Genomic DNA, 7,106 nt, shown 5'->3' with positions numbered 1-7,106 from the left:
GATTTCCATGCCAAAAGGTACTCCTGCAAATTATCTGCAGAAGGACAATCAGCATAGACTGTGGTGTGCACAGCAAGGGGCACCAGGATGTGGTAAGGATAGAATTTTGGGGTGGTTTTCTCATATTGTGTTACACACTGTGTTCTCTCTGTCTAAAAGCAGTGTTTTATTTAAATTTTAGTATACCATTTTCTAAATTCACCCTCTGTCAGCCCATTTCGAAAGCATGAGTATTGCTCTGCTGCCAGCACCTCCTGTGATGAGTCCCTACATGCAATCTCAATCCCTCGTGAGACGGTGGGCAGAGACAGCACCATTGTCTATTGCATGAATGCTTGGAATCCCGCCATAGAGGGTTGCACAGCCTGTGTGCTGTAGTACCTCAGCTCGTTTTCTTTTTTAATGTTTCAAGGAAATATTATTCCGGGTGGAAAAATTCTTCACATCCTCCCCACCGTAGTAAATAAAGGTCTATCGTTTCCATCCACACTACATACTTGCTACACCCTTTTTTGGCAGTACTCTGAAGTGTGTAAAGAGGGTGGACAAACATTTGTAAGGAGTGTGAATATCCATAAACGTCTTGGCTCTTGAAGCAACAGAAAACTCACAACTAGGTGGATGTTGCCTATCTTACCAGTGGCCAAACACTGCCCTTCTGCTCTTAATACCCACGTTGCCTCAAAGCCCCCACGGAAAATGTGATGTAATTGAAGATATTCTCTGCTACTATTCCATGTAGGAGTTTAAATAGTCCAAATCCTGGTTCTGAGAATCTGAATCAACTGTTTTTGACTACACAGAATTTCCATAAAATTGATTTGGCATGTACAAAAAAGCTGTGGCTCTGAGCCTGGTATCACTGTGTAATATGCACTTGAGCCAAGTTGCTGACAAATGACAGTTTTTTTCTTACATTTATCAGCGACACAAGTATTTCTGTAATTTGGCAAGTAACTGAACTGATTAGTTAAAATCTTTCACAAAAATTAAATGTACCCTATTCCCAGTGCCCACGAGTGGACAAAATGGTAATGAAGAAGTTAAGGAGGAAAGTTACTTTCAAGCTAAGCCAGCTTTGGACTTTGCTGCCAGTTTCTAGCAAGGACAGCATAACCCTGAACAATTCAACCAAAAAGTTTTATTTATTAGTTTTTAATAGACACAAGTTACTTCATGTTCCAATTTAAATTGCAAGATTTGAGAGTCTAAAATAAATGGGGATATCCGAATGCACATTTGGTACTAACATTAAAGTCAGGTAAAGCATGTGCACGCAGCACCACTGTGCTGTCAAGTGAAATAAAATAATTTGTTACATCCGTTCTGTAATCAAAATAATAATTCTATCAAAATACACTTTTTTAATACCTGCATTTACTTTCCATTTCGTCGTAGATGTTTTTCAGTATCTTCAGTTTGATGCTCACTCTTAGTGATTATTAGGTCTCGCCTATGCAGCGCACATGCGACGCATAGGAGACCTCTTGTAATCGATTTAGTTTTGAGGCCAAAAACGTGCACGCACTGAATTGCTTTAAATGGCAACGCTCGCTCCCACAAGGTAAATACTGCGCGTGCCTGCTCTCGGCCGCACTCCCTCATACCCCTCCCACTTCTTTTCATTGCTGCTTGTTATTTTTAAGTTTCAATACCTGCCTCTGTCAGCAGTGACTTTCAGGGGGTCTTATTACACAATAGGTAACATCGGCTGGAGTGTTTCAGCGCAGGGTAAGTAACATCGGCTGGAGTGTTTCAGCGCTGGGGCATTCCTTTAGAGTGACGTTGGCGCTATACAAGACATCTACAAGTACATCTCTTACCAATTGTCCGCGCACTCGTGTGGGCGGCCTTGTAATCCTGACGATGACAAAACGGAGTGCAGTGTGACATCACAGCGAGGTAAGTTAACGCCCTGCTAATGGCGCCAAGACCCAGAGGATTGGCTTGCTGCTCTGGTAGAGTGGAGTGGGGTAGTAATGGCTTTTAAACACATTTCCGAGTCCATGTATTCCGGTGTGACTTGGCAGTGCAGTTGTCTGCATTACCTATTGTTACCAATTTTTTTATTTTAAAGAGTTTTATATAGCGCTGGCTAGACCCGTAGGTATCAGAGCACTTTACATAAGGATCAATAATGTTACAACAATGATAACTATTACACGTTACATTAAGTCAGGAGTCTTCAAACTGTGGGGCGCGACCCCCAGGGGGCCGTGGAGTGGTGTGAAGGGGGTCGCGCATTAACAGTCACACGTCTGCCCTGGTCTCCAGGGCTGAAGCCCCCCTCTTCCCCCGTCCTGTGTCTCAGCCCGGGCTGCTGCAGTGAAACTCGAGCTGCTGGGGCTCGGCTGGGCAGTGTCTGGAGTCTTATCTCTGACACGCCTGAGTTTTTTACAGGTCTTTAAAGACCATTAGCATATTTACATGCATTTGTAAACTGGTTACAAAGGCTTAATGTTTTTTATGGTTCCAGTACCCCCTGGGCCCCCACTCTACCTATTCCTTACATTTGTATTTTTACACTGTGAGAATGCATTTAATGAAAAGGAATATAAAGTTGGGTTGCCAAAAGAAAAATGCCTGCTCTTGACACTAAATAGAGTTATAAATAAAAAAGTATGTATTAATTAGTTATGTGACTTTTCTGTCTTTGTTCTCTTTAATTTTCAGTCATGGATCATTGAGGCAGCCCTAGAACACAAGTAAAAGTGACACAATTAAAAGTGATTTCTATTTATATTTGCTGTTTTAAGTATTCACAGATAAGTGCTAAAAATACAGCTTTTGGTGACTGCTTATTTTTGGGCCATCAAAATAATGAGCTGGTAACCCTAATCATAAGACTGGAAGTTTGTTGCAGGATCAGCACATTATTTATTTCCTCCACCCTCAATCCCTGATTAATGCCATTATAGCAATAGTTTAACTTATATCTGAAACCCTACACTTCAAGTTTCTGGGAATGTACCCTGCTTTCAGACAACTCACTTCTCATTCTCGCCTTCACTTTCACGCTCACCCTGCACTCGCAGCAATCACAATGCACTCGCACTGATCACCATGCACTCACACTGATCGCCATGCACTCACACTGATCTCCATGTACTCACACTGATCGCCATGCACTCACACTGATCGCCATGCACTCACAGCGATCGTCATGCACTCACAGCGATCGCCATGCACTCACACTGATCACAATGCACTTACACTGATCAAAATGCACTCACTGATCACAATGCACTCACACTGATCACCATGCACTCACACTGATCACCATGCACTCACACTGATCACCATGCACTCACACTATTCACCCGCTCACCCTGCACTCACACTGATCACCGTGCACTCACACTGATCACCATGCACTCACACTGAACACCATGCACTCACACTATTCACCCGCTCACCCTGCACTCACACTAATCACCGTGCACTCACACTGATCACCATGCACTCACACTGCTCACCATGCACTCTCACCAATCACCATGCACTCACACCAATCACCATGCACTCACACCAATCACCATGCACTCACACCATTCACCAGCTCACCCTGCACTCACAGTGATCACAATGCACTCACACTGATCACAATGCACTCACATTTACCCGCTCACCCTGCACTCACAGCGATCACAATGCACTCACACTGATCACAATGCACTCACACCATTCACCCGCTCACCCTGCACTCAGTAATCACAATGCACACACACTGATCACAGTGCACTCCCACTGATCACCATGCACTCACATTCACCCGCTCATCTTGCACTCACAATGCACTCACACTGATCACAATGCACTCACACTGATCACCATGCACTCACAACATTCACCCGCTCACCCTGCACTCAGTGATCATAATGCACTCACAGTGATCACATGCACTCACACTGATCACCATGCTCTCACAACATTCACCCGCTCACCCTGCTCTCCCAGTGTCACTCTGCACTAAAAATGTGCTTGCATTGTACCTCACCCTGCAGTCACACGAGCACACTTCTCATCCTGCACTAATGTTACACTTCACTCACCTGTCCCCCCCTCCCTGCTCAATCTGTAGCTCACTCAAACAAGGCCATCACTAACCATGCACTAATTTGTCCCACTCTGCACTTACAGCCGAACCCAAATTCATATGGTCACCTCACTCAACCTGTAGTCACTCCTTTTACCCTACTCCCACACTGTTGCATTGCTCTCCGTGCAGTCACATGGGCACTCTTGTCACCCACACAGTGCAGAAGGTTAAAGTACCTGGTACACAGAAGATGTACCATTCACATCACAGAAGTGAGTGTGAGTGAACTATGAGTATTTTGTCAGACAGGTGCTATAGAGAGATGAGGTGTATTGTTAGTGAGTGGTAGTGAGGGAATTCATGGAGAAGGTGGAAAGACTGTTGCACCGTGTGCGACCAGTGCTAGGGCCAGCCCTGGCTGGGAGTGTTAAACCCCCCCTGAAGTTCGGGTCTAGTGGATCCCCATGCTTCTGCCTATTATTATTTACATTTGTAGTGGGCTACTGTTACCAAAAGGTGTCCTGGGGCTAATAACCATCTGCCTGCAATGTGAGGGAGGGATCCAGAGTTCGGAGAGAAAAGAAGAGAGGGATGGAAGGAAGGGGTAAGAGGAAAGGGGCATGGGTAAACTGCTTAACTTTGCACAAGACCGCCAGGGTTTGAAGGGACACTTGGTGCTCCCAGCCATGGCCAGGTGAGCTTCTAATGTGGCAGCGCGTATTCCTGCGGAGTGGGAGGCCCTTCACAAAGGTTGACTAGACATCTTTCTGATGTTAATTGCTGTATTTTGGTTATAAACTGGCACTGATGGGGTGAAATCTTTCCTCAGTGTTACTGTGTTTAAAACATTTCAAAATAATAAAGCAATGCTATCCCAAAATACGCATCACAGAACATTATTTAAATTTTCTACTCACACAATTTAGTCAAGCCTGTCACATAATTTGGTACTCACCTGCCTCATAATTCTAGTAGCCCTGCCTAGAGGTTTAGAAATTTGTCTGGAGGGGGTCCTTACGCCGGTAAATGTTGACAGGTATGAGAGATGAAGGGAAAGTCTGCCCAATGACCGACCAGGTAGGTGAAGGCCGAGGAGGAAATTCACAGCCAATCATTCCTATAGTTCTCACAGTAGCTCCATCGGGCATCAGTCAGATAGATAGATAGATAGGAGAACAAGGAAAAAGCAGTTACAGAAAACAATAAGGTTGGAATGGGTGAGACAGGGAGACAGGGAGGAAACTGTGCCCAAAGTCCGGCTGGGCAGGCGATGGTCAAGGGGGTGAACCAAGGCTGATCTCCTCAATAGCTGAACAGTGCAGCTCCACCGGGCGTTGGACACAGTGCTCTGACTCCGCTGTCAGGATAGGCATCGGTCAGATAGATAGATAGATAGATAGGAGATAAGGAAAAAGCAGATTTACAGAAGAACGACTCCGCTGTCAGGATAGTGATCAGGTGTACTCGGGTTGTCAGTTCAGGGGAGTGAGTGAGAGACCATGGTCCAAATGAAATCCAGACGTTATCTTGAGGTCAGGCACAGTCCTTAATGGCTTCAATAGCAGCTTGAGTGATTTGAATCATCTTTGCTCGAGATATCGGAGGCTTCATATCCATAAGTGAAAAAAGCTCCTAGTTGAAGGAATTCACCGCGTCCATGCCTGCACGCGGGTGGATGTAGTGCTTGTTAACAAGTCTGCGGACTAACAAAGCAGCATAGGTGAATCAACACAGCCCCCAGCATGTCCGGCTTGAGTTGTCGTTGTTGAGTTGTTATCAATGGTGCCTTTTTTTGGCATCTTCCTAATAGTTAAAAATGGTGGAAGGTGTCACCCTTGTGTATGCGTTAGTCTAAGGGCACCCTGGCAGATTAAAAACCGTGAGGATGCAATTGGCACATACATGTACTCCTACATCTACCTGGTCTACATGTTCCAGCCTGTTTTGAGCTGCCAAGTGGGCGAGTTGGCTTTATTCAGAACCTGCAAGATCACCAATGAATGTCTTAATCGATGTGGCCAATTACTAATTTTAATGTTGGGCATGCTCTCACTCCATGTACACATTATTTTACCGAATTTCCGGTCAGTCTGCATACTTGACTCTCAGGTTCTAACTGCCATTTTAAGTCTGCGGGATTTTTGAATAATTGCAAATATCATGTGACAGCGGTACATTTCATGTGTTTGTATGTGATGCACCCCACAATAATGTTTATTGCTATTTCGTTGTGCCATACTACTTGTTTGGGATATCTTGCTTACTCTGTATTAAAGAAGAAAACACCAGTGACAGTGTACTTTTTATTTTCTATTGTCCCTTCACTCATGTTAGGAAAATGAAAGCTCATGCCTTGCAATGTAGGGTCGATTAACATATGGCCCCATGACTCCCTTAAGCTCTAAAAGTTGGGTGAAACCGTTACCTCATTTGTCAACAATAAAAATCTTCAAAGTGGTAACAAAAGGGTGCTTCAGTAATCATGCCTGCCTAGTTGAAATGGTTCAATATCAAGCGTTATTTTATTCATATCTTAGGCATGACTATTGGATGCTGTCAAAGCGACAAGTTTTATATGAGCATGTCTAGCCTCATAAGATGTTACAAGTGGGCAGGGTCTCAGCGTCACACTCTAGGTTTTAGAAGAAAAAGTCATATGCGTTAAGGTGGTAACCCCTGGTAGAAAGTCTCATAAGCTGGTCATGTGTGGACATATGTCCTACTCACTACCTCAAGAGGCCCTCCCTGCAACTGCCCTGATTTTTTTAGTACCTTTACTCCTGAATATGAGTTCCCTAGGTGGGCATTGAGGTGTGAGTGTCTGCCGTAATCATGTGATAACGTGAATGCTTTATTTTTTTGTGATGGTGCTCATTGTGCTACCTTTCCACACCACTAGGCACTTCTGCATCATCTGGTACTTCTTTGTGATTTGATTACTGTAAGCAATCCTACCGTATTTTCTCATGCGTATGTGCCGTCTACAAACCCAGTTTTGGTTTTCTTTTTTCAGCTGTCACCCGTGCGTGATTCTCTTCCTCCCAATGCACTGCGCTCTATGTTGCTG

This window comes from Lissotriton vulgaris, chromosome 2_1 (genome assembly GCF_964263255.1).
Source record: "Lissotriton vulgaris chromosome 2_1, aLisVul1.2, whole genome shotgun sequence".
Classification (NCBI taxonomy): domain Eukaryota; kingdom Metazoa; phylum Chordata; class Amphibia; order Caudata; family Salamandridae; genus Lissotriton; species Lissotriton vulgaris.
This window is presented reverse-complemented; position numbering follows the sequence as displayed.